This window comes from Leopardus geoffroyi, chromosome B4 (genome assembly GCF_018350155.1).
Source record: "Leopardus geoffroyi isolate Oge1 chromosome B4, O.geoffroyi_Oge1_pat1.0, whole genome shotgun sequence".
In the NCBI taxonomy this organism is placed as follows: Eukaryota; Metazoa; Chordata; class Mammalia; order Carnivora; family Felidae; genus Leopardus; species Leopardus geoffroyi.
Genome location: NC_059341.1, coordinates 117,383,712 through 117,411,166, shown reverse-complemented (window position 1 = coordinate 117,411,166; position 27,455 = coordinate 117,383,712). Strand labels below are relative to the sequence as shown.

At 38.6% G+C, this 27,455-nt stretch overlaps 1 protein-coding gene, 1 long non-coding RNA gene and 2 pseudogenes across 3 annotated transcripts in view; 2 read left to right on the top strand and 2 right to left on the bottom strand.

Annotated features, from left to right (window-relative positions):
- Window positions 1-27,455, bottom strand: part of LOC123590334 — a 42,452-nt gene that overhangs the window by 2,122 nt on the left and 12,875 nt on the right. For both annotated transcript variants that reach the window (XR_006708720.1, XR_006708719.1), the window contains exons 2-3: window positions 23,300-23,430; window positions 22,547-22,609 (exon numbers count right to left, since the gene is read on the bottom strand). This is a non-coding gene — a long non-coding RNA (uncharacterized LOC123590334). The remainder of the gene's footprint in view (window positions 1-22,546; window positions 22,610-23,299; window positions 23,431-27,455) is intronic.
- Window positions 13,077-13,976, bottom strand: LOC123590332 (annotated as a pseudogene).
- Window positions 20,346-21,793, top strand: LOC123590333 (annotated as a pseudogene).
- The window catches only part of USP44 (ubiquitin specific peptidase 44), a 49,338-nt gene continuing 45,209 nt past the window's right edge, over window positions 23,327-27,455 (top strand). The window contains exons 1-2 of the mRNA XM_045463366.1: window positions 23,327-23,424; window positions 24,522-24,616. The gene's annotated coding sequence lies outside the window, so the exon portion shown is untranslated. The remainder of the gene's footprint in view (window positions 23,425-24,521; window positions 24,617-27,455) is intronic.

Sequence of the window (27,455 nt, the reverse complement as noted above, 5' to 3'; positions counted from 1 at the left end):
GAATACAGAAGCCATGGTTCAGTTTACCACAGAGGAGATGTGACTTATGCAAAGTTAACTATATGCTACTATTAATTAGAGGAAAAGTTGATGCTAGTAAGCCTGTAAAATAAAGCATAGGGGAAAAGAGACAGACAGAGAGAGAGAGGGAGAGAGAGAACTGTTTTGTATGGCCAACATAGAAGAAAAAGAACAGAAAAAGAAGAAAAAAAAAGACAAAGGAAAATAGGCAGAAATAGTAAAATAATGATCCCATTATAAGGACCATGGTCAAATCGCAGCTTCACAACTTAAAAGAAACCTAAAAATTTTAGAGATAAGTCAGAGGAGAGCAGTAATTAGGACTAGAGAATAAGAAAATAAAATTATGATGAAAACTTTTAAAAATAAAACTATATACCTGGAGAAAAGAGACTGGAGAGTGACTGAATAATGATCCTCAAAGCAGTCTATCAACATTCACCACCAATTTCTATGCTCCAAGAACAGAAAAAGAGGATGGCAGTTTAAATTGATCATATAAGGGGTGCCTGGGTGGCTCCATTGGTTAAGTATCTGACTCTTGATATCAGCTCAGGTCATGACCTCACAGTTCATGAGATTGAGCCCCCAGTGAGACTCTGTGTTAAGAGTGTAGACCTTGCTTGGGATTCTCTCTCTCCCTCTCTCTCTGCCCCTCCCCTGCTTTCTCTCTCTCTCTCTGTCTCTGTCTCTCTGTCTGTCTGTCTCTCTCTCAAAATAAATACACATTTTTTAAATGTTAATAAATCAGTCATATAAGATTTAGGTTGAAAGAATTTCCTGGAACGGATGATGGATTAGAAAAATGAGAAATAAAAATTTCTTTCCAAAAATCCTTGAGAGGCTACAATTAAATATATGAAAAAGTTTTTCTTCCCTGGAAAAAAGGAAGCCTCCATGATGACTGTCTCCTATGAAACTGAAACTACTAGGGAATAGTGAAGTTCTCTATAGGTCACTTGTCTATACCTTTCCACCTGCATAACCCTTTTATGCCCCTGCTCTTGCTCCCTGCCCTATATCCCATCTAGACTGCAAATTTCTTGAGGGCAGGATTATGTCTTGATCTTTTCCCAGCGTCTACAACTTGCTCTCAATGGAATATGCTCAATACAGAAAGTGTTTAGATACTTTTGCCCAGGGCAACTGATTGTATGCTAAGCATGATGATTGACTAATTGTTCATTTATTCAATTCAACTGACATTTACTGTATATTGACTTTCTGCCAGACACTACACTACATGTAATGACATACTGAGATCAGTAAAACATAGCTTTTGTCCTTATAGTATGGTAAGAAAATATAAATACATACATATGTATAGTTTTTGAGAAAAACTATAGGATATGAGAGATTAAAATAGGAGGACCACTGACCTGGGAGATAAAATAGTGATTATGAGCATAGGCTCCAGAGTTGTACTCCCTGCAAGTTTCTTAACAATGTAAACACTAAGTTTTTTGATCTGTAAATGGGGATAATAATAATACCTATATCATAAAATTGTTATAAAATTCAACTTGGTATAATGTCAGTGTCCACTGGACTCGTTTTTGGTTATTGATTTTCTTTTCTGTGCTGTTCTGTTTGTAAGGAATGACTTTTCATAGAGGTCTTCCTCAAATATTGACTTTTGTTTTATCTTAGATGTCTTCAAAAAACAAAGAGAAATTTTGCTTTTTTATTTTTAATAGGTTAAAATTCATTCTATTTTGCAATTACCATAAAGGTCCACTGGACCCTTTGAAAATCTATGATAAATTATGGAATCTTAGTGATCTTATTTTTCTTGTATCTTGAAATATTTTGCTATTTCATCAACCTTAGAATAAGTTCATCACTGCTAACCAATTATTCTCAACTGCGATTTTAAAAAAGACTAAACCAAGGGGCACCTGGATGGCTCAGTCGGTTAAGTTACTGACTCCATTTCGGCTCAAGTCTAGATCTCATGATTCATGAGATCAAGCCCCTCTTTGGGCTCCACGCTAACACTAGGGAGCCTGCTTGGGATTCTCTCCCTCTCTCTGCTCCTCCTCTGCTCTCATTCTATCTCTCTCTCTCTCTCTCTCTCTCTCTCAAAAATAAATATTTTTTAAAAAGAGTAAAATAATGGGGCACCTGAGTAGCTCAGTCGGTTAAGTGTCTGACTTTGGCTCAGGTCATGATCTCACAGTTCATGAGTTCAAGCCCCAGGTCAGGCTCTGTGCTCAAAGCTCAGAGCCTGGAGCCTGCTTTGGAGTCTGTGTCTCCCTCTCTCTCTGCCCCTCCCCCACTCACACTGTTTTTCTCAAAAATAAACATTTAAAAAAAATTTTTTTAAGAGTAAAATAATAAGAAAATGGAAGAAATATTAAATTACCTATAGCAACAGTGAAAAAAATGACCGCTTGCATAACATTCTTCCACTTCATTTTCCTTTTCTTCAGTTTCTTATTGTACTGACCAAAGTATTAAATCATCTTTCGGGGCACCTGGATGACTCAGTTGGTTAAGCTTCCAACTCTTGATTTTAGCTCAGGTAATAATCTCACAATTGTGAGATCGAGCCCTATATCGAGCTTTGAGCTGGGCATTGAGCCTGCTTAAGATTCTCTCTCTATCCCCCCTCACTCTGCCCCTCTCCCACTAGTTTGCATGAACAGTCTCTCTCTCTCAAAAAGAAAAAAAAAAGTACTCAAAAAAAATACTCAAAGTATTGAATCATCTTTGAGTCATTAGAGCAAGCAACTCTTGATCTTGGAGTTGTGGGTTTGAGCTCTATGTTGGGTGTAGGGATTATTTTAAAATAAAATCTAGGGCCACCTGGGTGGCTCAGTAGGTTGAGTCCTGACTCTTGATTTTGGCTCAGGCCATGATCCCAGGGTCATGGGATCAAGCCCCATGTCAGGCTCTGAGCTGAGCATGGAGCCCGCTTAAGATTCTCTCTCTCCCTCTGCCCCTCTTCCCTGCTTGCGTGCTTTCTCTCTCTCTCTCTCAAAAAAAAGAAAAAAAGAAAAGAAAAGAAAATCTAAAAAAGAAGAAGAAGGCATAAAAAATATAGGGAAGACTATCTTTAAGTCTTTTTTTAAGCTTTTTAAAAAATACTTTTAGGAGGTTTGAGTGTACAAGTTCATGAAGTAAGAGCATTCAGAGATAGGGAAATAATACTTGATGTGGCACACATGACAACAAAGAAAAATAGTAAAAGAATAATTAAGGCTCAGGAAACACTCCCCTTGATTATCTTGAAACCCCTCAACTAGATTGTAAACATGGAGAGAGGGCTTTTATAATTTTATATTCTCCCCAAGCTGGACTGGGCTGGGCTCATAGTATGTTTTCAATAAATGATTCATTAATTGAGAGAAATGGACTCAAATCAGTCCTTCATGTCACTAAAGTGGAATGGCTAGATGTATGAATCTTTTTTATATAAAGTTTATTTGTTTACTTTGGGAGAGAGGGTATGAAGGAGGGGGAGAGAGAGAGAGAGGGAGAGAACCTTATGCAGCTCTGCACCCTCAGTACACAAAGCCCAATGCAGCGCTCGAACTCACAAACCCGTGAGATCATGACCTGAGCCAAAATCAACAGTTGGGGGCTGAACTGACTGAGCCACCCAGGCTCCCCTGGTCAGAAGAGTGAATCTTGTAGTCTGATTATCCTGGGTTCTAATTCCTGCTCTGCCACTTAACTACGTTTTACTTTAACTTAGCCCTCTGAGTCTCAATTTCACAATCTATAATAGAGAGAAACTAACACAATCTACCTCATAAGACTGATACAATTCTTTTTTTTTTTTTTAATTTTTTTTTTTTAACGTTTATTTATTTTTGAGACAGAGAGAGACAGAGCATGAACGGGGGAGGGTCAGAGAGAAGGAGACACAGAATCTGAAACAGGCTCCGGGCTCTGAGCTATCAGCACAGAGCCCAATGCGGGGCTCGAACTCACAGACCGTGAAATCATGACCTGAGCCGAAGTCGGATGCTTAACCGACTGAGCCACCCAGGCGCCCCAAGACTGATACAATTCTTAAATGAGCTAATGCAGGTGAAATACTTAGCAGAATGCTCAGTAAGTGTTAGCCTCTATTATTTTTTTCCCTAGTTAACAGATATTTTTCATCAGCACAGCAGTCAAATGTACAAAACCAAATGTCAACAGCATTAAAACAATAGTCTCATGTGACTATTATTTTCTAGAGCAGAAGCCAGCTTTTCATTTATTGTTATGATTTATGATGGGATTACATTTGTCAAGGGAATGAATTTAAAATCTGGGCCTGGCTTTTCCCCTAATAAACCAGGAAAGAGAGTTCCTTAGAAATCATCAAATGACACTGAATTAGATCTTTTAAAAGCAAAAGGAAGAATAAAATTCCTTTTATCATGTGAAAAGAGATTAGCACTCATACCACAGGAAAACAACTGTGAATTTGAAACTTCTTCAGGATCAACTTGATATAATGTATGCACAACAGAAATGTTATAATAATATTCATTTCCACTTCTACCAACTCTTCTCCATGCTTAATAAAAATGAAGCTTAAACTCTTAAAGGCCTAGAGATTATGAATTTGGAAAACACTTACAACTGTAGTTGCTGGGGCGGCTGGGTGTCTGACTTCGGCTCAGGTCATGATTTCATGGTTCATGAGTTTGAGCCCCACGTTGGGCTCTATGCTGACAGCTCAGAGCCTGGACCGTACTTCAGATTCTCTGTCACCCTCTCTGTCTGCCCCTTCCCCACTCACACTCTGTCTCTCTCTGTCTCAGAGTTGCTATCTCTGAGATGCAGTGAAATTTTCTTAATTGAAGTATAATTAACATACAATGTTATATTAGTTTCAAGTGTATAATGTAATGATTTAATATCATAAATCGCAACTTTAAAGAATTAAAAAGAAATCTTTGTAGCACAAAATAATACTGTGTGCTGAAATACATGTGAAGTGAATATAAAATTTAATACACTTTAAAAAATGAAGCTTAGGGGCGCCTGGGTGGCTCAGTCGGTTAAGCAGCCGACTTCGGCTCAGGTCATGATCTCGGGTCCGTGAGTTTGAGCCCCATGTCGGGCTCTGTGCTGACAGCTCAGAGCCTGGAGCCTGTTTCCGATTCTGTGTCTCCCTCTCTCTGACCCTCCCCTGTTCATGCTCTGTCTCTCCCTGTCTCAAAAATAAATAAAACATTAAAAAAAAAAAAATGAAGCTTAGAAAAAAACATTTTTCTCAAGATATCTGCCAACTAGGTGAGAACAATAATATTAATAATGGTATTGATAATAAAGATAGTTAGCATTTAATCAGTACCATAAGTATTCCACATGAATTATCTCATTGAATTATCATGCTGATACATATTATATATGAAAAAAAACAAAAACAAAAAAAAAATACATGAACAGTTTTAAGAAGTTGATCCCAAGAATAAGAAGGGTGAATGAGATAGACATTATGATGTACCACCCAGATCTCTCATCACTGAAGGACTTGTTGCTCCAGCTGCTAGGAGAACTGTTGGCAGACAGCCCTACCATGTGTTAACACCTTTCAGAAACTGCCTCAATCAGCCAGCCGTCAGCTGTCAGCCAGCCCCTTCCAGGATTGTCTGAGAAGCAGAGAGCAGCTTTGCCGGAAACCACGCCCTTTCCAGGGTAGCCCATCTCCAATGACTGGCTGCTGCTGGAGTATAAAGACTTGGCTATCTAGGGCCAACTTAGGACACCACTGAAGGGCTAGTCTAGCTTCAGAGCTCTTTGTGGGGTCAGATGAGATTGTGGTTGGTACGCATCACAGCTGGACTTATCCCTCTGCTTCCTTCCCCATGTTTTGACAAGTTTTGATCCCAAGGGCCCTGCCTAATAAACATCCTTCACTCTGTCTCAGAGTCTGCTGCCTGGGAAACCCAACTTTCAACACTGCAAGTCAACTACTAACAAAAGACTATCTTTACTCACACAAAATATCTTATGTCTTTAATAACACATGTTCCTAATTTATTTCTTGTAAAATATGGAACCACAAACAAGTTATATTATTCTTAGTCTTATTCTGCACACTTCCATAGTCCACAGGATGTAGAGAAGATGGCCATGGGATAGCTATGCTCTGACACACAGAGCACAGAAATAGTTCTAGCATACAGTGTAGGTGAACATTGGGAAACAAAATTTGACAGACTGAAGGTGATAACTAATCCTCTAACCAAAAAAAAAAAAATAATAAAGTAGGGTCTTCCTCTGGAATAAAGGACAAATGTAAGTAATACATTCTGATTAGGAAATTTTTAATTATAGAAATTTTACAAAATTAAAAAGGAAAGGGGCACCTAGGTGGCTCAGTCAATTAAGTGTCTGACTCTTGATTTCTGCTCAGGTCATGATATCAGTTTGGGAGTTTGAGCCTGGAGTTGGGCTCTGAACTGACAGCACAGAGCCTGCTTGGGATTCTCTCTCTCTCTCTCTCTCTCTCTCTCTCTCTCTCTCTCTCTTTCTCTCCCCCTCCCCCACTTATGTGCACTCACTTGCTCTCTCTCTCCCCCTCTCTCTTCTCTCTCTCTTGCCTGCTCTCTCTCAAAATAAATAAACTTAAAAAAGAAAAAAGGAGAGGTGCCTGGGTGGCTCAGTTGTTAAGCATCTGACTTCCACTCAGGTCATGATCTCAAGGTTTGTGAGTTCAAGCCCCAAATCAGGCTCTGTGCTGACAGCTCAGAGCCTAGAGCCTGCTTCGGATTCTCTCTCTCTCTCTCTCTGCCCCTCCCTGCTTATACTCTGTTTCTCTGTCTCTCTCTCAAAAATAAATAAACATGAAAAAAATTAAAAAAGAAAAAAGGAAAGATATACTCTTTCTTCACCTCAACTCTTGTCCCACTTCCCAGAGGTTATCACTGTTGGTTTGGTGTGCATTATTTTCAGAACCTTTTCCATGAGTATTTAATTATAGGTGTGTATATGTTTGAATGTGATTTTTTAAATAAAAATGGAATTTACAGTATGCATTGTTCATCAGCATACATTATGGAAGGTAATCTGCTTTACTCAAACCACTGATTTAAATGTCAATCATATATGGGCCTCTGGGTGGTTCAGTCAGTTGAGTGTCTGACTCTTGATTTCTTCTGAGATCATGATCTCACAGTTAGTGGGATCAAGCCCCACATCAGGCTACTCACTCTCAGCAAGAAACCTGCTTGGGATTCTCTCCCTCTCTCTCTCTGCCCCTCCCCTGCTCACACACTCTCTCTCTCAAAATAAACTTAACAAAAAATCTCAATAACATCTAAAAACTACCTTCACAGCAATATCTAGACTGGTGTCTGACCAAACATCTGGCCACCACAGATGTTGATACATAAAATTAATCATCACAAGACCACCTCTTGTCAACTTGGCACTCTTTAAACCATACTTGATATCTAAATAAACAAAACAAGTGTCTTAGGGGACCTGGTTGGTGCAGTCAATAGGATATGTGACTCTTGATCTTGGGGTTGTGAGTTCAAGCCCCACGTTGGGCGTAGAGTTTACTTTAAAAATTTTTCTAAATGTTTAAGACAAGCATCTTCGGGCTACTATACAAAAGTACCATAGACTGGGTGGCTTATAAACAACAGAAATTTATTTCTCAAGTTCTGAAGTTTGGAAATCTAAGAACAAGATGCCATCATGGTTGAATTCTAATGAGAACCATCTTCTGGTTGCAAACTGCTGACTTTTTTTTAAGTAAGATCTACACCTAATGTGGGACTTGAACTCACAACCCCAAGATCAAGAGTCTCATGCTCTACCAAATGAGCCAGCCCAGGCATCCCAGACTGCTGGCTTCTTATATCCTCACAGGGCAGAGAGCAGAGAGGGTAAGAAAGCTCTCCTATGACTTTTATAAAGGCACTAATGCTATTCATGAGGGTTACACCCTCATGCCCTCATCTAATCCTAATTACCTCCCAAAGGCCCCATCTCCTAATACCATCACATTAGAGGGACAGGGTTTCAACATAAGAATTTTCAGGGGAAACAAACATTCAGTCCATAACAATGTGGTTATACTTCTACTTAACATGATACAACTATCCTTCGTACAACTAAAAAAAACATTAAACTGGAGTGCCTCAGTGGCTCAGTCAGTTAAGCATCAGACTTCAGCTTAGGTCATAATCTCAAGGTTTGTGGGTTCAAGCCCCACATTGGGCTCTGTGCTGACAGATCAGAGCCTGAAACCTGCTTTGGATTCTGTGTCTTCCTCTCTCTGCCCCCCTCCCACTCATTCTCTCTCTCTCTCTCTCTTTCTCTCTCTCTCTCTCTCTCTCTCGTCTCTGTCTCTCTCTCAAAATAAACATTAAAAAAGAAAAAATTAAAAATAAATAAATAAAATTTAAAAAACATTAACCCTTTCCCCAGAAGAAAATGCAAAGTCCTTGGGTGATGTTCACTCTTCTTGATATCATATAACTTAAATACTATGATGTAAAGTCAAAGCATTTATATTATATGAGATGAGGATAAGAGGGAAAAAAACAAAGATACTTGCTACACACACACATACACATAAACATATTCATAACAAAATAAAGAAGAAATACTCATGATAATTCCAGACCTCATTATTACTGAATATAATACTGGTCATAGCTAGTATTTAAAATTATTCTTCCACTCTGTATTCTGTATTCCCTTTGTCCTTAGCAAGCACCTCAGCTGCTCATGGTTCTTTACCAGGTGGGGTAATTTAACCTTCATTCCTAAAGGGTCTGGGTCATCTCTAGTCCTGCCTGAATTGGGTTGCAGTTTTCCATCAATTTCAACTGTGTGGTAATAATAAAAGATAGCCCGGTGTATCTGGCTGGCTCAGTCAGTAAAACACACAAATCTTTTTTTTTTTTTTAATATATATTTTTTTTGAGACAGAGAGAGACAGAGAGAGAGAGCATGAGTGTGAGAGGGACAGAGAGAGAGAGAGAGATACAGAATCCAAAGCAGGCTCCAGGCTCCAAGTTGTCAGCACAGAATTCAATGCAAGGCTCAAATTCATGAACCACAAGATCATGACCTGAACCAAAGTTGGCCACCCAACCAACTGAGCCACCCAAGCACTCCTAAAACACACAACTCTTAATCTGGGAGTTGTGAGTTCAAGCCCCATGTTGGGTGTGCATATTACTAAAACAAAATAAAATTTAATTTAAAAAATAATAAAAGGGTGCATCAAACTCCTGTTTTGGGGTCAGGTCATGATCTCACGGTTTGGGAGTTCAAGCCCCAACGTTGGGCTTCATGCTGTCAATGCAGAGCCTGCTTGGGATTCTCTCTCTCCCTCTTTACCACTCTCCTGCTCACGCACTCTCTCCCTCTCTCAAAATAAATAAATACACTTTAAAAAATAAAAAATATAAATAAGTAATTAAAATCCCAGATATACATTTCCTCCCCTCCACTGTGAAGTAGCAACCCAATTTCCCCTTGGTAATCAAGATCAATCACCCCAACCAGCACAGTAACTCCTTCCTTTTCCTGTTCAGAGGCATGGGGGACCTAAAGACCAGGTGGCAGTCTTAACTGCCAATTCAGTGGAATAACTGTTGTGTCTCCTAGTAAAGGCATTCTTCCACTTGCCACCAAGGCCTCGAGGCCAGGAGTGCATGAGGTCATAAGGACAGGAAAAAAATTTTACTAGTAGTTTACTAGGGCTAATGGTGAGTGGTGCCACTGCCACTCCTTGATTCCTAGACCCATGAAGCCTGGCTATGGGAGAACAGCAGAATATACAGAGCATATACAGCCTCCCAGAGAATCCTGTCCTAGCCCTGCAAGATATTGCCACCTTGCTGGCATTGTAACTGAGTCTTCAAAAGGCCATTCTAGCATTCTATGAAACTAGCTGCCTCAAGATGATGAGAAATATGGTAAGACCAGTGAATTCATGAGCATTGGCCCACTATCACACTTCATTTGCTGTGAAGTGAGTTCCTTGATCAGAAGCAATGCTGTGTGAAATACTAGTGATGGTGGATAAGGCATTCTATAAGTCTATGGATGGTAATTTTGGCTGAAGGATTACATGCAGGGAAGGCAAATCCATATCCAGAGTATCTATTCCAGTGAGAACAAAATGCTGCCCCTTCTATGATGGAAATGGTCCAATATAATCAACCTGCTAGCAGTTAGGTGGCTAATCACCCCAGGGAATGATGCCACACTGGGGAATCTCTGCTTCTAGCAGATTGAGCAGTCAGCAGTGGCCTTAGCCTGGTCAGCTGTGGTGAGTAGAAGTCCATGTCATTGAGCCCATGAATAACTTCAATCCCCACTACCATGGCCACTTTGTTCATGAGCCCATTGGGCAATGACAGGTGTGGCTTGAGAAAGAGACTAACTGGTATCCATAGAATATGTCATCCTATCCACTTGGTTATTAAAATCTTCCTCTACTGAGGACATACTCTGGTGATCATTCACATGAGACACAAATATCTTCACATTTTTTACCCTTTCAGCAAGGTCTATCCACATACCTCTTCCCCAAATCTCTTTGTTACCAATTTTCCAATCATGTTCCTTCCAAGTCTCTGGCCAGCCAGCCAAACTACTGGCCACAACCCATAAATCAATGTATAATCACTAATCTGGCCATTTTTTACTTCCAAGAAAAATGAACAACCAGGTGCACTGCTTAACATTCTGTCCAGTGAGAGAATGTCCCTTCACCATTGTCCTTTATGTCCCAGAAAAGAGCTGTAGTACTATAGCTGTTCATTTTCAAGTGGTGCCTACATATCGCACAGAACTACCTATAAACCAGGCCTACGATCTCTTTTCCTCTGTCAACTGATTGTAGGAAAGTCCCCATGAGGCCAGAGGCACAGGCTGGGAAAGAGAAGGCAATATAGTAGGAATGGGGATACTTTCATATCTGCACTATGAATGTAGCTCATTCATTTAACAGCTGGATAGTATTCCATTTTATCCTTATACCATAAAACAACTATCCCATTGTAATGGGTTTTTAGCTTGCCTCCAATTTTTTTTATTTTGCTTTTAAAATGTTCCAGAGAATGAATGAATATATATATCAACTCTGACAACTAGATTGGCTACCCTAGAACAAAGATGCATCAAGAGGCTCAAAGAACCATTCTGAAATCTATTACAAATATCTCCCACCAACCACTCAGAAAAGAAACTAATGAAACTCTCGAGAGAATGTGTGTATATGTACATATTTTACCACTTAATACTGTTGCACTAACATTTAAACCAATATAAGAGCAATTATTTTTGTCTACAGTTTTGAGTTGGCTTAGTACTGTCACTGAATAAATTTTGGGTATTCAATAGTCAGAATATAATAGAAATTATTTAAAAGTCTTCTGTTGGCTGCTTCCAAAAATTACCAAGTATATCAGTCACCTATTCAGTATTTCTGATGATTATTTCCATCCCAAGAGATGGCCCAATCTTAAGATTAATTAAGGGCTTCACTTCAAATTCAACAGATAAGTTATTCTTACACCTCCACATAATAATATATCTTTTCTAACTTTGCCAAACTAGTGATCTTACAATTTATACTTCATAAATCAAAGAAATTTATTCCATTCCATCCAAGAGTATAATTTTTTTCCAATTTCTTTTATGAAGGACTTCTAAGTTTCATACATTAGCAGTTGGTTATATTTCATCTGACTAAGCGGAGAATAGTCATCTCATACATGAGCAGCTAAAATGTGTATCTCTATTTACAGTCCTTAGTAGAGATTTTGTAGAGATTCCACCTCTGAATCACATAGCAGAAACTTCAGGCAAAGTTTTAAATCTTTGTCAGCTTCAAAAGAAACCAACTTTCTTTCAAGCTAAAGAGGGGGAGGTCTCTTCTTCGGTGGATCATCTACAAGCAGAGGCTGCTTGTTACTCACAAAATCTTAAAAGTGAACCACCTTGTGAAAATAGCTTAAATTCCATCATCTGAGATTTTATTTGGAGTCTTTAAAGACTTTAAGTCTTCTAAAAAAATCTCTTAAAATACAAATTCCTGGAATAGTTAATCCCTTAAGCCAAGAGAGCAACTACCATCTTCATTAAACAATTTAGAAATGAGACACAGGATTTGGGCAGAGATAAAATCAAGAGAAAAACAATTTTTTTTGCCTACTTTTCAATTTTATCAATAGTCTACTTTCATAACATTTCAGGTAATAAATTAATCAGAAATATAAATACATATTTATATTAAGTATTAACAGGTTTATATATTAACTTATCTTCTAAAACATTTCAAAATACCAATCTCATAAGTCTAGAGAATGACTTACTTATAGATATCGCTTCTCTTAGGCACATTTTCTTTTCAACTCATGAACTTTCTATACCTTGTTCCTTCTAGAAATCATCAATACTTGCTAACTCTGAAGAACAGATCCTTTTTTATTCTCCCATCCCTCTTGAGCTAAGCATTATCTTAACTTTTATCATGATCCTGGATTGCTCTCCTTTAGTTTTACCACCATATGTATATCCTTAAATAAAAGAATTTAGTTTTGCCTATTTTTGAACTTTATAGAAATGGAATCATACTGTACATACTCTCTTTTTCTCCATATTGTTTCTGATAGCTGTACTTTGTTCATTTTAATTTCTGGATATAAGTATACTTCAATTTATTCCTCCCTTGCACAGTTAATGGATATTTGTAATGTTTCCATTGGGGGTCATTATGAACAATGCTGAACAATTATGAACAATTATAAGTACTGTTAAACATGAACTCTGGTAAACATAAGCACACAATATATTCCTAGGAGAATTGTTGTGTCATAGAATATGAGTGTCTCAGCTTTATTGATAATGCAAACTAAGTTCGAAAGTGATTGTGCCAACTTACACTGTTACTAGAAGTGTATGAGAGTTCCTGTTGCTTCTTATCCTGACCAACCTCAAATTTTTCTAATTTTCAAAAATCTGATATGTATACATTGGTATCCCACTAGTCTAAATAACCCTAATTAGGAAGGAAGCTGAATACTTTTTTCGTATATTTTATCAACCATTTAGATATCCCTTATTATGAAATGGTGAAATGCCCTTCACTTTTCTTGCCCTTTTTTTCTATAGGGTAGTCTTTTTTTTTTTTTAAGAAGTTCTTTATTCTGGATACTAGTATGTACTTGATTGATGTTACAGGTTGCAAAAATCTTCTATTCTGTGCCTTTTCTTTTTGTACTGTCTTTTGACACTTTTTAAAAAAATTTTTAGGACAGCCTCTTGATCAGAAGGGAGCCTAAAGGCCCACCCTTGGAGAGAAAGGCCATCATGAAGGGTAAAGCCTCCAAGCGGGGAAAGAACAGCATTGGAGCTGGTACCAAGCGTGCCACAAAGCTGGCCCTGTGCTCAGCAAGTACTGGCAGAGCCTGGAGTGATGAGTGGGGTGGCTTTCTCAGGTAAGGGGCTGTCCTTCTGATTGTACTTATATTTGCATTTTCTATTCATGGCGATCAAGATTCCAGCAATGCACAGGAGCCCTCCAAAAATCATCCCACCCACCTGCAGGCTTTCCCTGTCATAGTAGAAGGGACTTTGGCATCCAAGGCAGGCAGCCCTGCCAGTGTGAAGAGAAGGCCCCAAGTCACTCTCTTCATGACACAGCTGGATGGCAGGGCTGGGAGCCGTTTTCCTGAGCTCACCTGAGAGCTGGGTGCAGAAAGCAGGTCTGAAGAGGTTCCTGGGGCTGTCTTGACAATTTGGGGGTAGTCAATTTTCCCTTTATGTTTAATGCCTTTTGTGACTTCTTTATAAATCATTTACTACCCTTGAGATATTCTGCTATATTATCTCCTAACAGCTTTATAGTTTTGACTTTCATACCTAAGTCATGAATCTACCTGGTATTGATTTTTGTCTATGTTATGAAGTAGAACTCAATTTCTTTTTATTTCATATAGATACCCAATTGTTCCAGCACCAATATTCCAGAGCAAGAAGAAATTCTTCTGAGTTGTTTCTTTCTTTTAATGTAGGTGTAGGAAACTTCTAGCCCTTAACTCAATTGCTTTCAGCTCATAGAGAAGGCAACAAGAAGGGGTTCAGTTTATTCCAAAAGTTGCTAAAACTCAAAAGAGTTGATTTCTTTAAATTGTTACTTGTAATAATATGAGGCTGAAATGTGGAAATGGGTTTTTCTATCTAAATTTTTTAACGTTTATTCATTTTTGAGACAGAGAGAGACAGAGCATGAATGGGGGAAGGTCAGCGAGAGGGAGACACAGAATCTGAAACAGGCTACAGGTTCTGAGCTGTCAGCACAGAGCCCGACGCGGGGCTCGAACTCACGGACCGCGAGATCGTGACCTGAGCCGAAGTCGGACGCCCAACCGACCAAGCCACCCAGGTGCCCCATGGGTTTTTCTATCTAAAACAGATATCTAACTTGCCTAACTTATAGTATAGAAAATAGGCTTAAACTATATTGAAAATAAAACAACGGATAAAAAATATTCCTAGACTTATAACATTTAATGTAATTCAATTCAACAAACACTTAAGAAGTAAAATATTTTATAACATTTATTTTATACCTAAAGATTATGCACATTTAACTCTTTATTTTTGCTATCTTTGTAAATAAATAGAGTTTTGAGACTTGTTTTACCCTCAAGGTTTGGGCAGAATTGAGGCCATATCTCTATCTCATAGACTCTATCCTATTGTCATGGCACCTTCATACTTGAATCTTCTCTGCAACATTATTGCCCAATGGTCAACTAATTTGAAGACTCAATATTGAATTTGACTGATCTGTACTTTTTCCATTTACTGAACAAAATTCAACTTGGAGTTCCACCCAGAAGCAAGCTTCTTCCTCCTGTTGACTTTTCTAATCTTGCCTTCTTCACACTAAATAACACTAAGATTCTTTCATTCTTCTTGATGTCCTAATTTCATATCCCCTCATCATCCTAACTGACCAGCAGAAAGTAGAATAAACCATCACCTTCTTTACTTCACATATAATACCTCCATTAATGTATTTGTTTTTTGAGAAGCTACTTTTCATTGCTGCTTTTGCATGCCATCCACAACTAATCATAATAATGACATAAAATTAAATATCTATTTGTTAACACTAGCAAATAGCATTTTGTTCCTATTTTAAAAGTGATTGAGTCTAATATTCCTATATTTCTCTCATTCTTAAAAGTAACCTTAATTATGTTGCCTGTGTACTTACAGTTCATTTCAAATGGTTTAAAATTCACACACACACACACACACACACACACACACACATTTCTTGAGAGGAAATAAAATCACTTCTAGTAAAACATATATCTAAGTGAGTTCTATACTTCACTCTTTAACATGTAGAGACTTTTTGGCCACTTTTTTTCTTCACTATTCTTTTTTTTTAGTGAGGCAAGGAAAATTCTGTTTCTCTGCTTAGTCACATTCTCAGCATGTGAATGGGACAACACCTTTGCCCCTCTCAGAAAGATTTTTTTCTAGCATAGCCAGTCATAATTATGAAGTCTTTCCTTTATTCAATTATAAAGGTTTCTTTTTCTTTTTGAAGAATTACGACTGATGCTCCAAAAAACTCAATTATGCCTAGCAAAATTCCATTATCTCATTTCCCAAGGGGTACTAGAGCCCTGCCCCACCAGCCAGGATACACAAGAATTCTGTTTTAAAGCAGTTCCACATGAATGCCTATTTCTCCCTTGTGTTCTCCATGGCTGGGAACCACCTCTTTGAAAAACACAATGCCATGCTGAATGTGCATTTTTCATTAAAATGTGACCTGTTTCCAGGCTGGTATCTGTGCTCCACATTCAACTAACCCTTTGGCCAAATTCACACCCACATATTTTGGACATTCTTCTGGCCTAAAACTGCACCCAGAGCATCTGTTCTGTGCAAAGGATTAATGAAAAAAAAATGTGTGTGCAGGTCAGAAGCTAGTCTAGTGACTGCACATCCCCCTTCAGATGCTTCATCAGCTCACAAAATGTATGAGACAACTATCAGCCATATGGAGTTTATGGCTTACTTTAAACCTTAAATCTTTTAAACTTATAGATGGGAAGGCCACGAGAAAAGTGAAAAAAACAAAAACAAATCTTGGAGAACATTTTCCTTCTGTTTTACTTCTTGGCCGTTTGGTAATCTCTGATGGTGTCTAATATTAGACTCTTAAAGAAAATCTTTTCCTTAGGCTGTTCTATTATAATCAAGAGTCTAAGAAAAGATTGGGTTATTTTTTCTATGATTAGAAAAGAACAAGAAAAATATAATTTTAAGTATCAAAATAAGTGGAGGGGAAAGCTTGTGTACATTTTCCTTTACTCAAAAGTCTTCATTTTCCTCTTTCCTCTGCATCACCTCTAGAAAGAAAAGCCATAAAGGCAACCAATTTGGAAAGCAGAACCTAAAACATGTTTAAGGAAAATGTATTTTTTAAATATAGATGTTTTTTAAAAATAAGTAAATAAAAATATAGATGATATGAATATATATATATTTTTTTCACTTAATGTAGTGTATAAAGAGTGCACTAAAGACTGATGTCTGGACATTATTCTCAAATAAAATCTCCCAAATTAAGGTGTGCCTGAGTGTCTCAGTCAGTTAGGCCTCAAGCTCTTTCTTGGTTGTGGCTTGGGTCATGATCTCACAGTTGCTGAGTTCGAGCCCCACATCCTACTCCACACTGTCAGTGTGGAATCTGGGGTTCTCTCTCTCTCTCTCTCTCTCTCTCTCTCTCTCTCTCTCCCCCTCCCCCACTCACTCTTTCTCGCTCTCAAAATAAATAAACTTTTAAGAAAATCTCCCAAGTTATACTATACAAATCCTCAGCTAAATTTCCCTTTTGCATATAGAGAGTTAAATGGTCATAAACAGGACTAAAAAAGCCTCTCCTGTTTTTGCCTAAGGAGATGAGTTTAGGGACTATATAATCTTTCATATTCAAATATGTAACATTTCTCTTTATCCTTCTGCTATATGCCATGGCCATTTGCCACCCAGGCAGGAAGAAGCCAATGTCAACAGACATCTGCAGCAGAACCCTATGAGTTACTTAGACCAAAACAGTGAGGACCCTCCATTCTGGCCACCAGATGTTGTAGCCATTTCTCTAAATGTCCTGTTTGTGACCTTGACTCTTTAGTTCCCCTTCACAGCATTCTATACTTGGAGGAGCTACTATGATTGCCTCTGATTCTCCCTTCCAGTCTGAATACAGAAGGGAGTCAGTCTCCTCCTCACTGCCTCAACCCCCACCTCACCAACCTTAGAGAGGCAAGAATAGAACCTAAGAATTGATCAACAAATACTGCAGGGGTGACAGTGAAACTATTGTGGAATTCTTGGTTCCTAACCCCCTGCCTTAAGAATAAACTAATACAAAACACTGACACAACTTTGGAAGAAAGCAATTTCAACTATATCACCACAGCATTGGCCAAAGACATAGTGAAAGTAATGCTGCAAAAAAAAAGGAAACAGCAAATGCTAATCCCTGAGATATGGTTTTCATTTTCCAACCTAGCAGAACTCAGGTGCAGCTTTGGTTTATTGTGAATCAAATCCCTTAAAAGGTAACAAGGGTCTACAAAAAAAAAAAAAAAAAAAAATACATCTTCCAATGTCTGTCTTTTCCTTTGAAGCCAGACACTGGCTATTTACATTTTAAACAGTTTTCAACATTCTTTTCACGTTTTTAATTTAAATTGACACCTTTTGAGGGTTAGTTATACTAACCCTCAGAATTAACAGAATTAACAAATCTATATGTTTGCTTTTTTTTCAGGTAGCGGAGCAGAAAAGATAGCTGTTTGCTAAAAATTATTATCCCAGAGCACCCCCTTATGGCAAACACACTAATGCAAGTGCTTCCCTAGGAAAAGTAAAAAAAAGTGTTTCAAACCTTCAGTATACAGAGGTAAATATTGCTTTTCCACTCTTAAGATCTTTTCTTCATTTTTCTTTCTTTTCTTTTTTTTTTTAATTTTTTTAATGTTTATTTATTTTTGAGAGAGACAGAGACAGAATGCGAGTGGGTTAGGGACAGAGAGAGAGGGGGACACAGACTCCAAAGCAGGCTCCAGGCTCTGAGCTGTCAGCACAGAGCCCAACGCGGGGCTCGAACTCAGGAGCTGTGAGATCATGACCTGAGCTGAAGTGGAGCTGAAGTCAGATGCTCAACCGACTGAGCCACCCACGTGCCCCTCTTTTTTTTTTTTTTTTTAATATAAGCTCTATGTCCAGTGTGGGACTTGAACTCACAACCCCAAGACCAAGAGTCACATGAACTACTGACTGAGACAGCCAGGTCCCCCTTTTCTTTATTTTCGTTGGGAAATTAGAAATCATCTTGCCACTCAAAAGAACAGTCTCATTTCACTTCATAGATAGATTTATTTACTACTTCAAAAATAATTTCTTTCATGCTAGAACATGGAATCCTATACTTTAGATTCACCCAATAATGGCAAACCTAAATTAACCCAGTTTTTATACTTCTGTTGAACTTAATTCTCAAATGGCTTTCCTCTACCACCAGCTGAACTTGAAGTATTTTGTCAAGTGCCATCTTTCACTAAACCATGCATACCCACTAGCCTCTGAATTCCTTTGGGTGTCACCTTCATAACCCATACATGTTACAAGTGCCATATGAGCTGTTATTTACTAAACAGAATCATTAAGTCCTATTGTTAAGATAGATCATGAACTGTCGCAGCTATAAGCGTGATTCTCTGGTGGGTTTTTGCTGAAGCTAGAAAGACAAGAAATGAGATCATTCTGCCCCAAGCAGGCAAATGTTTATAATAATTTAGCACAACCAGAAATTCATACATAACTTCTGTTTTTCTAATCCATTATACATTTTTTCTTCAAATGTTTATTTAAATTCTACTTAGTTACATATAGCGTAATATTGTTTTCAGGAGTAGAATTTAGTGATTCATCACTTACGTATAATACCCAGGGCGCAACACAACAAATACCCTCCTTAACACCCATCACCCATTTAGCCCATCCCCCATCCACTTCTCTCCATCAACCCTGGGTTGTTCTCTATCATAAAGAGTCTTTTATGGTTTTCTAACTCATTATTTAGATTCTCCAAATTTTGTATATGTGTTAAGAATACATCTCTGTGTTCTTGTGTTAAACATTAGAAAAAAGCATTTAAATTTAAATGTATGATCGAATTTGGTTTAACAGCATCTTTAAATGCTAATCAAAAGAATATTCGATATTGAGTTTCTATATCCCTCTGAGAAAACATCCTCATTATTAATCTATAATCACCTTATCCTGAGGGCATGATATTAATCCCATCATAACAGAGTTCCAAAAAGGTCAGGCCTACAACCCTAAGTCCTTAGAAGCCTTAGTCCTACAGCTAGATGAGACCTCAGTGTTCAACATAGGACCAAACCCAGGGGGTAGTGACTTGAGAAATAGGCTCACAGGTACAAGACTAAATACCAGGTTAGAGGGGAGCAAGGGGATTATTATTAGACAAAAGGCCCAAACAAACCAAATGTCCAAACCAGCTATTCCCCAGTGTAAGAGTGGGCCAGCTACCGCCAGGGTTTGGATCCTCATGGACAGAGTTGGGGCAGGGTAACCTCCCTAAAACATCCAAGAGTTGGTACATGCTGAGAGGTAAGTCCCAGTAAATGTTCTTGAAGAGTTCCAAGTAGCAAGCCAGGTAATCAAGATCAGTGCAGGTCCAGTGGAAAGAAAGCATGATCTAGAGCCAGTAAAGGAGCCAGGGTAGGCCCTGGGCAATGACCATATATGGAATTTGCCCATTTTTTGGCTGTTGTGTAGGGCTGGATAAAAGGTACAGGGTGAGAGTGGGAGAGACAGAAACAGAGAGACAGAGACTAACAGATTGACAGACTGTTTAGCCCCAAGTTGGAACTCTTAAAATGTTCACTTCCTTTTCTTCCTCCCAACAAGAAGTCGCAGCACTCAAAAAAGAACATAAAAGGACACCTGGGTGGCTCAGTCAGTTGAGTATCTGACTCTTGATTTCAGCTCAGGTGATGATCTCATGATTTGTTGGATGGAGCCCTGCATCAGGCTCTGTGCTGACAGCTCAGAGCCTGCTTGGGATTCTCTCTCTCCCTCTCTCTCCCCAAGTAGATAATCTTTAAAAAACAAAACAAAACAGGGGCACATGGGTTGCTCAGTCAGTTGAGTGTCCAACTTCAGTTTAGGTCATGATCTCATGGTTCACGAGTTCGAGTCCCACATGGGGCTCACTGCTGTCAGCACAGAGCCAGCTTCAGTTCTTCTGTCCTCCTTTCTCTCTCTGCCCCTCCCCAGCTCACACTCTCTCTCTCCCTCAAAAATAAATAAACATTAAAAAAAAAAACAATAGAACATAAAGCTTTCCACCCCTGGATGCCACCGAGTAACCATCATTAAAGTCTCCCCTCCTACCACCATCATGTCTAAGTCAGAGGCTCCCAAAGAGCCTGAACAGCTGCAGAAGCTCTTTATCAGGGGTTTGAGCTTTGAAACAACCAATAAGAGTGTAAGGGGCTATTTTGAACAATGGGGAATGTTTATGGATTGTGTGGTAATCAGAGATCCAAACACCAAGCACTGCAGACCCTTTGAGTTCGTCACATACGCCACTGTGGTGGATGCAGCCACAAATGCAAGGCCACACAAAGTGGATGGAAGAGTTGTGGAACCAAAGAGGGCTCCCTCAAGAGAAGATTCTCAAAGACCTGGTGCCCACTTAATTGTGAAAAAGATTTTTGTTGGTGGTAATAGAGAAGACACCATCTTCTTAGATGGTGATGAAGAACACCATCTAAGAGATTATTTTGAATAGTATGTGAAAACTGAAGTGACTGACATCATGACTGACCAAGGCAGTGCCAAGAACAGTTTTGCTTTTGTAACATTTGATGACTATAACTCCTTAGACAAGATTGTCTTTCAAAAGTAACACACTTTGGGGCACCTGGGTGGCTCAGTGGGTTAAGCATCCAACTCTTGATTTCAGCTCAGGTCATGATCTCATGGTTTGTGAGTTGGAGCCCTGTGTTAGGCTCTGCACTGACAGTGTGGAACCTTCTTGGATTCTTTCTTTTTCCCTCTATATCTGCCCCTCCCCGACGCTCGCACATGCCCTCTCTCTCTCTCTCTCTCTCCTCTCCCACTCATGTGTGCTCTCTCTCTCAAAATATATATACCATACTGTGAATGGCCACAACTGCAAAGTAAGAAAAGCCCTATCTAAGCAAGAGGCGGCTAGTGCTTCATCCAGACAAAGAGGTTGAAGTGGTTCTGGAAACTTTGGTGGTGGTGTGGAGGTAGTTTTGGTGGGAATGACAACTTTGGTCATGGAGGAAACTTCAGTGAGCCGGTGGCTTTAGTGGAAGTCCAGGTGGTGGTGGATATGGTGGCAGTGGAGACAGCTATAATGGATTTGGTAATGATGGAAGCAATGGAAACTATAATGATTTGGGCAATTATAACAATCAGTCTTCAAACTCTGGACCATCGAAAGGAAGAAATTTTGGATGCAGAAGCTCTGGCCACTATGGCGGTGAGGGCCAATATTTTGCCAAACAATGAAACCAAGGTGGCTATGGTGGTTCCAGCAGCAGCAGTAGCTATGGCAGTGGCAGAAGGTTTTAATTACTGCCAAGAAACAAAGCTTAGCAGGAGAGGGAAGCCAGAGAAGTGACAGGGAACCTACAGGTTACCACAGATTTGTGAACTCAGCCAAGAACAGTGGTGGCAGGGCCTAGCTGCTGTATACAAAGAAGACATGTTTTAGACAATACTCATGTGTCCATACACATGGGCAAAAAACTCGAGGACTGTATTTGTGACTAAGTGTAAACAGATTATTTTAGTTTCTCTTCTGTAGAAAATGTAAAGTATTCCAACAAAGGGTTTTAATGTAGATTTTTTTTTTTTGCACCCATGCTGTTGATTGTTAAATTGCCTCATCATGTGTCTTTAAAAAACACACAAAACATAATATGTGGAACACTTCCTCCCTCACTTTGCCTAAAGGTCTATCATGACTTCATATCATTCTTACTATTCATTATTTCAAAGAGACAACTTTTTTTTCTAAAATCAATCCAATGGGTTCGTCCTGACTCATCGTTCATAATCTGATCCTCAGTCCTTCCTTTTCTAGAGAAATGTTAGTTCCAAAGAACTCAAGGTCTCTTGCAGCCACTTTTGCCAGTGATGAACCTTGCTTCATCCAAAAGTACCTCCCTCACCTGCCTCAGCCTTGGCATTGAAACTGACCATGCATCCAACTGAACTTCAGGGCACTAGGTAGCTGAATAGCTAATCTAACTTCGGTGGACTGCCCCTCCAGCTCCTTGTTCCAGAATTTCTTGCAAACTACCAGAAAAGTCCACTAGAGGTCACTTTACTGCCACATGCAATGGATAGGGAATTACAGTTTCATTTCCCCCAAAATGGTTATGAAATAAAGTGTTGATGTTAAAGTTCTAAGAAAATATGAAAACAACTTGGGAATTACCATGTCTTTCCATGCCACAGTGCAGAGTGCTCCCAGAATTTCAAACACAGGAGGCTGAAAGTGCTTATGGAAATTATAAAAAATTGAGAGGAAATCAGTTTATTGCTTCCTAAAAGCCACATTCATCACTTATTCCTTCATACTAGACCAGAACCCATATGACTCCACAAAGACTAGAGCAGGCAGGGTTCCTAATTTGGAGATGGTATATTCTTAGGTATTGGAAGGTCTGTGAACCTCTAAAATTGTGTTTTTCTGAGGATAGAACGATCCTCAAAGAAGTTTAAGAGATGAAAGACTCAGAAATGGGAAGAGCTGCTTTTTTTTCACCAAAGAAAATTGAAAGAGAAATTTGGGCTCAGAAACCCCCTCCAACACTAAGATTTTCTCAGCCAGCCAGAGACAGATCAAGGAATTGATATTTGAGCCTCTGTTCTTTAGAAAGGACCTGAGTGGCAGCAACTGAAAGGCTAGCAAAACTTCAGCATTCCCCACCAAACTAAAAGGTACAGAATAAACGATAATTATGGTTAAGGCAGAATGCAAGCTAAAAACAAAGAGAAGATAACATGAGAATGGCTCCCCAGGACCCAAAACCCCAGGCACTAGGGACAAATGGGTTAGAAAAAGGGGTGGAAACCCTCAGTGTGATGCAGATTTGTTTGAAGTGGAGTGACCAGCTACTAAATAGGGGAGTCCCCACAGATCAGCTCACCCCTCCTCCACAGCCCTATGTGAGCTCATAATACCTACCCTTCTGAAAGCAGTTGCCTCATAGGGATTCAAACTGACCAAAATGGAAAGCTTTGGATGAGTGGAGCTGGGGTCTGCCATCGGTATAAAGTCTGAGAATTCAGAAAGTTCTGAAGTGTGGGCAGGTGAGCCTGAAAGAAAAGAGAATTCAGAGAACTGTGATTTATTTCTGTCCCATTAGGGATGGAAGATGCTTTGATATATACTTAAACCATCTCTGGGGAGTTTAGAGTTTAGGATATTTTGGAAAATAAAGGCTTTTGTTTTTGACTGTTACTCCTGATCCTTCCCATCTATTAATTAAATTTGACTTATTAACTTATTAGCAAAAATCCTGTCCATTTGAAGATGGTGCTAGGTATCCTTGTACCAAAATACTCTCCCTAATCCTCTGGGGAAATGACTATATTCACTTGTCTCAGCACTGGGCTTCTTCAGAAATGGTCACGCTTATGGAAAGTTTTATACTATGTCTTAAAAGCAATCTAACCGGAATCCTAGAATGGAATCATCTCAAAATAGAAGCATAGTCTAATTTTGTAGCAGTATGCCATCCATATAGTCCTAAAGATACTAAACAGGTTCTTTTTAAATCAAAGGATCAAACAGGCACCTCTGTGTACAAGCACTTAGGAAAAAATGAGCCAAATTTATATTTTCAAGCCAATAACATCCAGTAGACTACACAAACAAGTAGAAACAAAACCAAGATATACTGCAAGACTGATTCCAACTCCAAACAAATTCTGTGACCTTCTCAGGTCTCTTACCTTGCTACCACAGATATTCCACTTGATCTGATATTTAGCATATTAATTACAATGTAACGTATAAGGTTTCAAAGTCCAGGCATTAATCCCTTGGAAACCCTAAGATCTAAGTGCCAATGTAGCTATTTTCTAGTTTTGTGATTTTGAAATTATTTAACTTCAGTTTCCTTATCTGTAAAATGGAAATAATAAGATCTACTTTGTAAGGATTAGGAAAGGAGATGTGTGTGTACTTGAGTTATCCCAGCCTCCTCTCAGATGACAGGGTAAGCCAAAATACAATGTACTCTACAGAAAACACTTGGAGAAACAAAAGTCTCGTATAAAGAACACTAACTGATAAATCCATAATGATACAGAGCATACTGAGGGTTCACTTCTGCCATCACATAATAAAAATAGACTAAAATTTGTTTCAGATCTATTAAAATTGTTCTTTCAATCATTTGTAGGACAAATAAAAAGCTACCAGAAGACTTGTTTCTACTCAACATCAGAAAAAGTTACCAACAGCAGTCCTAAAACAGAAGGGCTGCCTCTGGAAACTGTGAGTCCTTTGTTACTAGAATCATAGGACAAGGGAAGATGATGGGAGGGAAATGAGGAGGGCACTCAAAGATGTCCAGATGTCAACCACTTGGCTGGACTTTATCAGGTCTCTTCCAAAGCTGAAAACTTTTTTTTTTAACTTTGATTTTTTACTTTTGATTTAAGATATATTTAAAACATCAGATTCTCTTTTTTTCATGGTTTACATACTATTGAATTCAAATTATTTGCATTTTATTTAAAATTATTTTTTAAATTTATACCCAAATTAGTTAACATATAGTGTAACAATGATTTCAGGAATAGAATTTAGTGATTCACCCTTACCTACATGTTGCACCCAGTGCTCATTCCAACAAGTGTCCTGCTTAATGCCCCTTGCCCATTTAGCCCATCCCCACACCTAACACCCCACCAGCAACCCTCAGTTTGTTCTCTGTATTAAGGGTCTCTTATGGTTTGTCTCCCTTTCTGTTTTTATATTATTTTTGCTTCCCTTCTCTTATGTCCATCTCTTTTGTATCTTAAATTCCACATGAGTGAAATCATGATATTGGTGTTTTTCTGACTGACCTATTTTACTTAGCATAATACACTCTAGTTCCATCCACCTTGTTGCAAGATTTCATTCTTTCTGATCACCAAGTAATAACCGTTGTATATATATACCACATTTTCCTTATCCATTCATTCATCAATGGACATTTGGGCTCTTTCCATACTTTGGTTATTGTCGATAGTGCTGCTGTAAATACTGGGGTGAGTGTGCCCCTTTGAATCAGTACTCCTGTATCCTTTGGATACCTAGTAGTGCAATTACTGGGTCATACGGTAGTTCTATTTTTAATTTTTTGAGGAACTTCCATACTGTTTTCCAGAGTGGCTGCACCAGTTTGCATTCCTACCGCAGTGCAAAAGGATTCCTCTTTCTCCTCATCCTCTCCAATATCTGTTGTTGCCTGAGTTGTTAATGTTAGCCATTCTGACAGGCGTGAGGTGGTATCTCATTGTGGTTTTGATTTGTATTTCCCTGGTGATGAGAGATGTGGAGCATTTTTTCATGTGTCTGTTAACCATCTGCATGTCTTCCTTGGAGAAGTGTCTATTCATGTCTTTTGCCCATTTCTTCACCAGATTATTTGTTTTTTGGGTGTTGAGTTTGATAAGTTCTTTATAGATTTTGGATACTAACCCTTTATCTGATATGTCATTTGCAAATATCTTCTCCCATTCCATCGGTTGCCTTTTAGTTTTGCTGATTGTTTCCTTCACTGTACAGAAGCTTTTTATCTTGATGAGGTCCCAATAGTTCATTTTTGCTTTTGCCTTGCCTGTGGAATCATGTCAGGTAAGAAGTTGGTGTGGCCGAGGTCAAAGAAGTTGTTGCCTGTTTTCTTCTGTAGGATTTTGATGGCTTCCTGTCTTATGTTTACTAATGAAACTGGACCACCTTCTTACACCATTTGAATTTATTTTTGTGTATGGTGTAAGAAGGTGGTCCAGTTTCATTCTTCTACATGTTGCTCTCCAGTTTTCCCAACACATTTGCTGAAGAGTCTCTCTTTTGTCCATTGCATATGCTTTCTTGCTTTGTCAAAGATTAGTTGGCCATATGTTTGTGGGTCCATTTCTAGGTTCTCTCTTCTGTTCCATTGATGTATGTGTCTGCTTTTGTGCCAATACCATACTGTCTTGATGATTACAGCTTTGTAATACAGCTTGAAGCCTGGAATTGTGATGCCTCCAGCTTTGGTTTTCTTTTTCAGGATTGCTTTGGCTATTCGAGGTCTTTTGTGGTTCCATACAAATTTTAGGATTGTTTGTTCTAGCTCGTGAAGAATGCTGGTGTTATTTTTTAGGGATTGCACTGAATATGTAGATTGCTTTGGATAGTATCAACATTTTAACAATATTTTTCCAAACGATGAGCATGGAATGTTTTTCTATTTTGGGGGGTCTTCTTCAATTTCTTTCATAAGCTTTCTATAGTTTTCAGTGTATAGATTTTTCACCTCTTTGATTAGGTTCATTCCTAGGCACTTTATGGTTTTTGGTATGAAAACTGTTTGCTAGAGAATTACAGAAGGATATTCTATACCAAAACTACACTCATGGGGCGCCTGGCTGGCTCAGTTGGTAGAGTGTGTGACTCTTGATCTCCAGGTAGTGTGTTCAAGCCTCACTTTGGGCATAGACTTTACTTAAAAACAAAAACAAAAATTATACTCTTGATCTACATTACTACTCTTGCTCAACTTTCCAAAAAAGCATCTTCCTACAGTGGTTGGACTAACTGAAGAAAAAATGTTCACATTTTCTGCTTCTTTGCAATTACAGTAAAACTTTGGTTTGTGAGCATAGTTTAGTTTTGGAAACATGCTTACAATCCAAAGCACTTGCATATCAAAGCAAATTTCAAGAACCATTGGCCCACTGTGATCATGTGACATTCAGCATCACATACTACTTGCATTGCAAGACATCACTCATTTATCAAGTTAAAATTTATTACAAACATTTGCTCATTTTAAGGAACACTTGCAGAACAAGTTATTCCAATCCAAAGTTTAACTGTATTCCTAAAAACACTCATTCACAGGAGCTAGAAACCTAGCTCTAGGACACAGTGGCTTAAAAATCAAAAGCTATAGGAGGGCCTGGCTGGATCAATCAATGGAACGTGTGACTCTCAAACTGAGGTTGGAGCCCTACATTGGGTGTAGACAGTACTAAAAAAATAAACTTAAAAAAAATAAGTGAAATAAAATGTTTTTAAAAAGCAAAAGCTACACTAATGACATAAAAAAAGAATTTTATAGCATTGTTCAGCTTGTTCA